The following is an 11038-nucleotide window of genomic DNA, read 5'->3' on the forward strand; positions in this document are numbered from 1 at the left end:
GATTATGTTTTTTATAGTGGCTGATGGTTAATGAATGATACATTAGCAAACATCACTAAAACATTATTGGGAAATGCAGATGAAGAGAAGGAGTGCTTTTTATTTTCTGCTGCTTCTCGGCTTTTCTCCCCAAGTGGTCCTGCCACCGCCCTCCCCCCCACGTCGATACATAAAGATGCAAAGCAGAAGAACTTACAAGAATCAGAAAACTTCATTTATTTAAAAGAAAAAAAAAAAAAGAATATCCCAGCCGTGCGTTTCTGCCTCTCAGTCTCTGCTTACCAGAAGGAGGGATGAATACTAAACACGTTCAAACATGAGCTGAAATATCTCTTCTGAAATCAAATGAGAATCAATGAAAGTGCGAACCTGAACAAATACATTATATGTTGACCTAGTTTATTAGATGAAGCCGTTTACCCTGATTTGATTTATCTGGCAATACACAGCTCAGCTGTGAAATGAGATAAGCCGAACCCATTCACCTTATTTACTATATTATCGTAGCTCTTCCTAGCACTGCCGTGGTTAAGGGTCTGTCAATATTTCCATGACAAATCCCTATTTTCAGCAGCTGCCAAGACTCGCTCCCTGCTGCTCTGTGGCATGGCTGACCTGAACCCAAGAGCACAACTCCTGAATAAGTGGACTGAATCCCACTGGGTTGTTCACAATCTCTGCTGCTGAGTGACTAGGAAGAATACATATGCACACGCGTGAGGCTGCTTCGCACATGGTGAAGAGGTCAGGTGAGTGCCTGTGTATATTATATTTGGATTTGTCTCACATTGACCTTTCCCAAAGATGCATTTCCAAAATGTTCTCTCTGCATCCCCATTCATTGTGTAGCACAAAATCCATGCCCATTTCCGGGAGCCGTCTCCACCATTGGCAGGGCTTCATAAAGAAGGCAAGGAGAGAGTTGGTCCCATAGTCTAGCAGTTAAGGAAGCCAGATACTACATCGCCAATGATGGTTTGAATCCTGCTTGAAAAACACTCCAGACACATGTGCATGTGTGCTCAAAATCCCAACAAGATGGACAAATGGAGAAGGGATTGAGGTGTTCCCTTTTGAAAAGTGCATTCTCCTTCTCTCTCTCTCTCTCTTTCTCTCTCTCTCTCTCTCTCTCTCTCTCACACACACACACACACACACACACACACACACACACACCAGCATACATGTTCTCTAGCAATTAAAGGAAAAAAGGAAGACAATGAGGGATTGAGATCATTAGATTTATGGGGAGCCTGCCCAGGAGGCAAGAGACAAACCTTGATACTTTGAAGTTTTCAATAAACATCTGCAATTCAGTTGTCCACATCCAATGACATTACTGAAGAAACATAGAAAGGGAACTGAGGGGAGGGAGATTTTGATTAAGGGGATTAAAAAAAAACTGTTTTTTCTTTAAGGGGGTATTAAAAAATACTTAAGAAAGTAAAAGAAAAAGGGGGGTTTCTTTAAGGGGTATTAAGAAAACGTTCTTTTGTTTTTGTTTGTTTGGTTGGTTGATTTTTTTTTTTTTATCAGTCTCATTCCTATTCCAACTCCATGGAATACATGACCCCCTGAAACTGCACATGGACCAGAACCTTCCACATGAGCTTCTCTGATACATTTCAGACTTTGGTGTGTGACACAAAAAAAATGCAGGCCAGAAAGCAGGCAGGCAGGAAGTTCGAGGGAACCGATGCTTAGCATGAGAGCCATCCCAGCCATTCTTGGTGAGTTCCCCACTGGTCTCAGGCTTGACTCAGGACATAGCCGCTGGGCGGAGAAACCAGCTGATCCCGAAACCGCAGGGGACTGCTGGTTCAGATGGCATGCTGGCTCCATGCATTAACCCTGCCCTCTCCTAGGAAAAAGAAATAGAATAGACCCAGGCCCAGGAGAAAAAGAGAGAAGGAAAGGATTCTTCAGCAGAGAAGGAAACTGGTGTCAACCTCTAAATAACAGGCAGAAGGGTGCTGAAGGAAAACTATACGTTTATTTGTGAACAAGCATTGCAATATGGAATATGCTTACAGTAGTAAACTGCTGGTATATTCAGTGAGGTAAGAAGAGACAGAGGCTTTAAAAAGAAAATGAGAAGGGATAACCTAAGTTGTTGGGACAATTATTATTGGCCACAGGGATCAATAAAAAGGCTGGGCAGATGTCCTTGCATCTGGTATAAGATTGTAGTGGCCTTTGTATGACAGTTCTGTTATCAAGTATACATGCATGAGATCTGCCCCTTCATGGCCTTCCCAACTCCATTTGGTTAGGTTTTCACACGAGTTGACACAAATGACTCCTTTTGAGTGGGACAACTTTCACACTGGTAAGAGAAGGCTGGCAACCAACTTCAGAACACAAGGAACTACTTTGCAACTATTAATAGAACCCTTGACTTTTGGCTGGAATCACCATCTTCCAGGAATTCACCAAAATGACGAACACAAAGGGAAGGAGGAGAGGCACCTGATCTATTCTCTCTAGGCCTTTTAGAAAACATGGACTGGTTCCTTTGGCAACATACATGCAAATCTATAAGAAAGGTGATATTGTAGACATCAAGGGAATGGGTACTGTTCAAAAGGAATGCCCCAGAAATGTTCCCATGGCAACACTGGAAGAGATCACAATGTTACTCAGCATGCTGTTGACATCGTTGTAAACAAACACATCCAGAGAAGCACACTTCGCATACTTCAATGGAAAGGTGCCTGAGCTTCTGGAACCTATTCCCGATGAATTCATGGAAAGATGGGTGTCAAAAATAAACTAAACTACAGTCTATTAAAAGGCAGAGGAGGCAGCAGATGGTGGTGTAGTGGTTATGTCACTGGACTCCTACATGGATTCAACCACAGTTTGAATCCCAGACCCAGTGTCTTAACACTCACTCTGGCCATGTGTGCATGCATGCCCAAAATCCTAGCAGGAGAAGGGATTGTGGGGTGACCATGCCTCCGGGGAGTGATTCCTCACTTCCCCTCTCACTGTCTGTCTCTCTCCCTGCAACTAGTGTGTGTGCCCTAAGGCAAAAACCTCTAAAAAGAGAAGAAAAAAAAAAAAAAGAAATCCCTCAAACTTCCTCCCCCCAATATCCTTACCCCAGAGTAGGAGATATAGATCTAGTTTCTGAATAAATTAACCCTGAGAAGCTCCAGTTACTAGGCATAGTAGAGGTGGGTAATATCATCCTAAAAACAGGAAGATAATGATCAAGTTGAGAGCAAGCACTGGAACTCCAGCCCCCTTTTCTCACTCTGTTCCCAAAATGCAGGTGGTGAGGTACATGCTTCCAATTAGCTATTTTAAAAACTTTATAGACTTAATGGAGAAATATTAGAGTTACACATAAAAATAGAATAGAGCAATTAAAGAAATGAGACAAGGTATTATTTTAGGAAAAAAACAAAAACTGCAAGGAAAAACCTGATCACAGAATACAGTAGGCTCAGTGCTGAACAAAGTTTATGATGATGTGAGTAATAACAATTATAACCATGTTGAGTGATAGGAAGAATAAGGTGTGTCCTTGATAAAATCATCCCTCTCCCTTCCAATTCTCTCCTTCCCACTCCTCCTTCAACTCTCAGCTCTAAACACCTTCATCTATGCTCACTCACCACCCTCAGTCAAACACTCTGTGATCAACTTTTGCATCACTTTGAACTGCTCCTTGAAGCCACTTCACTGCAGCACCTGTACCTGTGTCCCTGTGGTCCAGATTCATGGCTCTCCCTGACAGCAGTGTCGACAGCATACTTTTCTCTCTCATTATTCTAATGACTAGCACAGTATTGTCCATAGAAAGCTCTCAAAAATGCTGAAAGAAGAATGAATGAATGAATGGACATCATCATCATCAACAGCAAAACCACAGAATGAATGGATGAGTCTGGTGCTCCTTGAATGGAAAAGTTTGAGAATCCCCCTCTTGCGTAAATCCAGAAAGAACTTTTCCATGGATGCATATGCTTCTCAGCATTGAAGAACACACATAATAAGAATTAGAATGAAAAGGGATACTGTTTCCCTGATTCTATAGTTAAGAAATGCTCCTTATCTCCTCAGTTCTGTTACTGGTAAGTCATCTGTGGCCCTCTATCAGAGCTCATGAGAAGAGACTGATGAGCAATGCTTAATGATTCCTTGACTGGTACTACTTTGGAAACTCATATTCAAATAGCATTTTAGATTTTCTAGTGTGCCCCCAGTAGAATACTCATCTTGTCAGTTTTAAAGGTATACTCTGTGTGTGTGTGTGTGTGTGTGTGTGTATGTGTGTGTGTGTAATTTGCTAGAGAACACATGGTTCACCAGAGAGAAACAGACAGAGATAGGGAAAATGAGAAAGTACCCCCATGAGAGATGGTCACAACACAGTCCCTTTCCTTCCACTTCTCCTTTCAGGATTTTGGGGCACACATGTACATATGCCCAGTGTGTTTTTCAAACCACTGGGTCTAGGACTCAAATGTCGTAGTTGGACGTGTGGGATATAGCCACCCTAACTAGCATGCCAGCAGCCAGTCAACAGATGTGTTTTATATCTTCTGTGATTGTACCTAACCGTAAATACCAAAGCATTAATGAGAACTAGTCACTGATTTGGGGATGGATGATTGGAATTCAGAAATTAGATTTACTCATAGTATTTCAGTTTCATTGGATGAAACCCATGAAACTACTGATGGTTTAAGAGTTGTTAAAAAAAAAAAATACACTCAAATCCAACCAACTTCCTCTTCCCCCAGGGTAGAAAGTAGCATTGACTTTCACCACACTTTTGATCACATGGTAAAGTTTGAGACCTTGATAGTCTAAACCATGCCATTGTTTTCAGCTCAGTATTAGAACTTGTCCAGAAGCATCTGACCGCATAAACGGACCTGACTGGGGACCAGAGAGTTATTCAGATGTCTAGACAGTTCCAGGGAACCTAGTTGTTTGAGAGCAGATGGTCCTTCAAATTCTATCAAAACCAAATAGATGTGCTTCATTCAGAATTTCTACCATGTTTCTGGGCCTTACAGGGAAGGACCTGTGGGAAATCTCTAGCCTTCTAGACAATAGACAGTACTCAAGTCTACCCTCAAGGTGAAATCTGAAGCATAATGCTGTTACCTGAATTTAAGGCTTAAATATTTTAACATCTGATTTCATTATAATATGTTTAAAGAATACCTGTCTTCAGGGAAACATTCGGATTCCAACCCTGATACCCACTTTGCCCAGTGCCATTTTATTATTCAATTTCTTCAAGTGTCATCTTTTAAAAATACATTCTTCTTATACCAAACCAAGCTATGTTTCTACTTTTTTGTTTCTCTCTCCTTTCAATTTTCAGCATAGAAATGGTCCAAGCGTTTATTTTTCACATCTGCTCTGCGTCCAGAGATCAGTTTGGATTGTTTACACCAGCTGCTCACCAGGCTGTGACTCAAATTCAGCTGACGAAGTAGCTGTTATAAAAGCAAGGGAAGTCCCCTCAAAGGATCCAGGATACCGAGTTACTACCCCTTCATAGTTTGGCAGAGTTCTCTCACCAAGACAGACTGGGTCAGTAGTCTATTGCAATTTTTCTTTACCTTACAGAACCACCACCTTCCTCAGTTTTAAATTACCTCTCTCTACCACCAAAGAATGTTCCAGTACAGGAGAAGCTGGGAAGACCCGTAACATCAAGGTTATATTCTTTCCTGACATCTAAAAGTGATGGTACATTTTCAGAAAGCATTCAATATTTTGAAACCAGATGCATCTGGATTTTAGTCCTGGCTCAGTTGTAATAAGCTTCTTAACCCTTGAACTGTAAGAGTAAGATTGCCTGCTTCGTAGCTTTGAGGTAGCATTTTCAATGAGTAAACATCTTTACCCTTATATAAGACGTGAATGAACAAAAGACATATAGAAAAAGACTTTAGGGAAAAGAAAAGTAGTTTCTTCCTTTCTTTTTTTAGATGGAATCTCTTTATTTTATTATTTATTTATTTATGTATTTTTGGATTATTTTGCCATAGTGCACATGCACTCACCAAAGTGAGACAGAGAGAAGGGAAGTGAGAAATCACCCCCCAGGGAGATGGCCATGCCACTATCCCCTCTCCTACATTCTCCTTTTGTGATTTTGGGCACATATGCACATGTGCCGGGTGTGAATCTTAAGTCGCTGGGTCTGGGACTCAAACCATGATCAACTATGTGGGAGTCCAGCACCTTAGCCACCCCATCACCTGCTGTCCTCAGAAAAGTAGTTTTAAGAATTGAATGCTAATGTAGCTTTGTAAAGGGGGGACATGACTTACATTGAATCCCGTACTGAAATCATATGTGGAAATCCAATCAGAAATCAGTTCCTTTCTCTAATCCCTGTGTTTGGTCAATCTGAATTTTTTTTTTCTATATTTCTTTAGTAATGCAAACTTTGATTTTCGTACAGCATCACCTTCCCAATGAATGAAATATGACTACATTGACTGGAATTCAGGAAGCCTTCCTAGACCGTGGAACCTCAGATCAAGGACAAGGAATCAATAAGCAGAGTGAGCTGGATCCCTGATGCTTGCAGAGGTAGAGTGTACTGTCTAATTCAGGGCTCTTGTAATGGAAAGAAGGAAAAAATAACTATCTTGAATGAGATACAACTATTTTGAGCTTTCGGTTACATACAACTGAACAAAATCCCACTCAAAACATGACCTCTTCCAATTCTCTTCCAGGGCTGGGGTTACGATGTTGAGTAGCTTTCAGTATATTTTGTCTCTTTCCACTTCCTTGGTGACAGGACCGAAATACCCTCTGCTGCCCATTTACCAGTGTAGGTGCGCATGAAGGCTGTAACACGGAAGTGTTAGCTTTAGTAACAAGCTGCTTCTCAATCTTAAATTGTAGTAATGTAAGGAATTTGAAAATGGTAGAACTCCAACTCCTCATTTTTACAAAGCTTCTCTTATGATGTTGTCAACAACGCTTGGCATTCCTCTGTAGTGTTGGTCACTAGACTCAGGGAAATGCTGAGGTTTTTGGAAGGGTATCAGAGGAAATACGTCTTTCCAAAAAAGAAGAAGAAGAGAAGAAAAGAACTGCAAATAAGTAGGCTAGTGCAATACCTCGCCCATAGTTGGCTCTTAAAGGAAAGTAGAGGAGTAGAGGTGGTGGTAATAACTCAACCAAACCCCATCACAAAGAGTGCTTGGACTCTCTACGAGTGCTTATGTCCAGCCATTGCCCTGCATGAGAAAAATAGTCTCATGAGGTTCTGACCAGAAAGCAGTGCTTTAGCCCCAAGGTCTCCAGTTGTGGCATTAGGAGTTTCATCTTTATTATTGTTCTTGTGGTGTTATGATTTCTCAAAAGCCTGAAGATTGCTCAGAGAGGTCTTTTTTTTTTTTTTTTTTTTTAAGAATTAGTTTATTGGGACCAGCAGTTAGCATAATGGCTATGTCGCTGGACTCACACATAGTCGACCGCGGTTCACATCCTGGACCCAGCGGCTTAAAACTCACGCCAGGCGCGTGTGTGTGCATGCCCAAGATCCCGAGAGGAGAATGGAGGAGAAAGGATTGCAGCATGGCCATCCCCGCTGGGGGGTGATTTCTCGCTTTCTATCTCTCTGTCTCTCTCTGTCTGTCTGGCAAGCGCATGCGCCCTATAGCAAAAACCTCTCAAAAAAAATAATAAAAAAGAATTAGTTTATTTAGCTTTATTTATTTATTTAATTTTTAATTTGACCAGAGAGGGACAGAGAGAGAGAGAGAGAAAAGTGAGAAATCAAGTCACCAGGTCTGAGACTCGAACCACAGTCGACCATGTGGGAGTCCAACATCCTTAACCACCTTGCCACCTGCCAGCCCCAACTCAGAAAGGTCTTAACTGTAGTGCTTTTCACAGGCTGTTGTATACCTCCAGACTTAACACCGATGAGAAGCTGTAAGGTAACTGAGCTTTGACCAATATAGTCAATCAGCCATTTTGTTTTTGTGACCAAGTTCAGGTCCCTGTTGTCCTGACTGTACTGTCCCCGCTCTCCTCACTGTTGTAACAAATATAAACGTATCCTCTAAAGAGCTTCAGAACATCATCTAGTGGGTGTTGAGTGGGTCTAATGCAATGACCTCCATTTCAGCTCTATCTCTACACTGGATGCTCGACATTTGAGCACTTGATAAGTCAACCAGTTGTGTGAAATCAGCATGCTTTTCACCTCTACTGTATTAGTTTCCTAATGCTGCTGTATGAATTGCCAAAAACTTTGTGGCTTAAAGCAATGCACATCTACTTTCCTATAGCTCTGGAGGTCAGAAACCCAAAATCAGTTTCGCTGGGCAGACATAAAAGTGTCAACAGGACTTTTCTCTCTTCAAAAGTTGTGGAGGAAAATCCATTTCCTTGCCTTTTCCAGGCAAATATGGCTACCTTTCTTGTGTCTCTTGGCTTACATCCTTTTCACCATCTTCAAAGCCAGCAGTGTAGCATCTTAGCTCAGCCTTCACATAGCCTTCTTCTCTGGAGTCAGATCTTCCGCTCACTTACTGTAGTAAGCATACTTCTGATTAATTTTAGAGTCATCCCAGATAATTTAGGATAATCTCCCCATCTCAAGATCCTTAACTTAATCACATCTGCAAAGTCCCTTCTGCATTATAAAAGAAAATTTACAGGTTCCAAGGATTAGGACCTAGATATCTTGAGGATCATTATGTAGCACACCACACCCTCCAAGGCACCAAACCTGTGAATGAAGCTGTTTTGGATCCTCCAGACCAGCCCACCTTCCAGTGGAATCCATCATCAAATAACCATAGTCAATGCCACATGGGACAGAACAACCAGACAGCTGAACCCTGCCCAAATTTCTGACCCACAAAATCATGAGATACAGTAAGATAGTTATTGTTTAAGCAAATGAAGTTTTAAAGTAATTTGTAACATAACAAACTGGAGTAAGTGCTCACGGAACTGGTGCATCTCTTCCACTCTCTGCACACAGGTTCATCCTGTGACCAAATCACATATTTTTTTGAGATCCCTGCCAGATCAAGAATGTTTGGAGGAGGCCCAGCCACTGTGACACAGCGGTAATGCAAGTGCCCTGCAAGGCTGAAAGCCATATGACCAACCTTGGGTTCAGAGCCCCCAGGTCAGCCCACGCACAGGCACCCATGATCCTGAGGAGCTGGAGATCTGGAGAAAACAGATCACAGCATGACGATTCTGTGTCAGGGATCTCTCTCTCTCTCTCTCGCTCTTGCTCTCGCTCTCGCTCTCACTCTCTCTCTCTGACACACACACACACACGCACACGCTTTCTATCATTAAAAACAAATGCTGAGATTATTCCAGTTTCCTCCATGACCACTGCTTGAGAAGAGGAGAGTGAAGGAAATTGGGGCTGCTAGTCTACAAGAGATTTTCAACAAGTTCATGGAAAATGCCATTTATGAAAAAAACTATACATGGATTTTAAAAATGTTTTGCACCAAAGTAAACTTGTGATTCAATTTTTTCGTGAACTTTTTGAAGTCCCTTTTTATTAACAGACTCAATTCTGAGCAAGTGAAAAGCATGCTGACCGTTTCTGCCCATTGTTCTCTTCTTTCAAAGACCTTCTGCATTTCATCTTTCTCCTTGGAGTAGAGACATGCTTTAAGAGTCAAGTAAGGGGAGGACTCAGTGTTGCCATGGTGACTCAGTGCTCAAGCAATGCTGGATACACAATATGTGGAAGGTTGTGGGTTAGCTTCCCTAATTGATCTGTCCACACTGGGAATATACATCCATGATCCTGGCTGGCTGGGAAGGCTGGAAGGGGATTGCAGCACAAGACCCTGCTCAGGGTCCCTTTCTCTTTCTCTGTCTCTCACTTTCATGAAAGAAATAAACTTAAACTAGATAGTCAAGGAGGAATCATGATCTGGAGAAGCGTATCAGCTTCCTTTCTCCAACTTCAGTCTCTGCGCTCATGATCAGTAACAAGTTGACCGTGTCCTGCCTGCTTGAGAGCCACCCCCACCCCCAGAGCTGTTCTTCCCAGTCCCAGCTCCAGTGGGTCCTTCTGCTGACCTGTCAGGATGCTTTTAATATTACAGGAGATGAGTTGTCCTAATAGCCTTTGCTCCTTCTCTATCGTTGTGGGAACAAGACATGCTTTCTAATTTTCCTGTTTGGAAGCCTGAAATCCTTGATGCTGACACTGAAGCATGCTGTGTTAATAAATACTCCTAAACAGTTGAAAGTGTTCAAGAGTCTGTTTAAAGTTACAAAAGACTTCCCAGATGAATTACTGAGTGTGTTGACAGGAGCTTGACTCAAGACATGTTGTTCCTTCTAAGACACTTCATTTTTTCATGGGCACAGATTATACATTTACTTAGAGAGACATCCCTTTCAGAGACTGTGGAGGAAGAAAGGAAGTAGAATGTCACCACAGTCTAACTCAGACCACCCTAGGAGTCCCCATGCCCATGCTATTCCCTCTTCTCCCTTCAGATTTGCAGTTGAAAGAGTTCAAGGCCATCTCCTGCCAGAGTATTTGCAGTTCTTTAGGTAATTTTTGAAAACTCTCTCAAGAAAGTCAATACAGGGGCAAGATGGTGGTAAACACAAAGCTCCCCAAGGCTGACCCACATAGGAAGGTTCTAGGTTTGTGTCCAGAGACCTCCCTGAAGAGGTCATGCCCAGGATGTGGGGCTGGATGAAGCTGATGATCATGGTGTCAGGACTCTATTGGGGATGCTTTCTCTCTGTCCCTCTCTGTCTGTCTCCTTCATAGAAGAAATAAATAAATAAACTTTATTTAAAAAGCAAATATAGTTTACTAGTAAACCTGGTGGAGAAATAAAAGGACTTTGAGGATAGCACAAAAATATGCAATTTACTGAATGAATGAATGAATGGGCACCCCCACTTTTAGCAGAAAGGCTTACACATTGTCTTGCCATGTCTATAGTCTTAAATCCACCTACTGGCTTTCAAAATGAAAGTTTGAAATAAGAACCCCCCCATATCATTTTGAATAGTGACTTTTAGCCATCTCTTT

The 11038-nt window shown here is 41.9% G+C and overlaps 1 long non-coding RNA gene across 1 annotated transcript in view; it reads left to right on the plus strand.

Moving 5' to 3' along the window:
* The first annotated feature begins 589 nt into the window (after positions 1–589).
* The window catches only part of LOC114009223 (uncharacterized), a 55789-nt gene continuing 45340 nt past the window's right edge, over positions 590–11038 (plus strand). Inside the window, exons 1-3 of the long non-coding RNA XR_003550668.1 lie at positions 590–749; positions 5348–5559; positions 6440–6570. This is a non-coding gene — a long non-coding RNA (uncharacterized LOC114009223). The remainder of the gene's footprint in view (positions 750–5347; positions 5560–6439; positions 6571–11038) is intronic.

The sequence above is a fragment of the Tupaia chinensis genome, unplaced genomic scaffold (genome assembly GCF_000334495.1).
Source record: "Tupaia chinensis unplaced genomic scaffold, TupChi_1.0 Scaffold000048_1, whole genome shotgun sequence".
Taxonomy (NCBI): domain Eukaryota; kingdom Metazoa; phylum Chordata; class Mammalia; order Scandentia; family Tupaiidae; genus Tupaia; species Tupaia belangeri.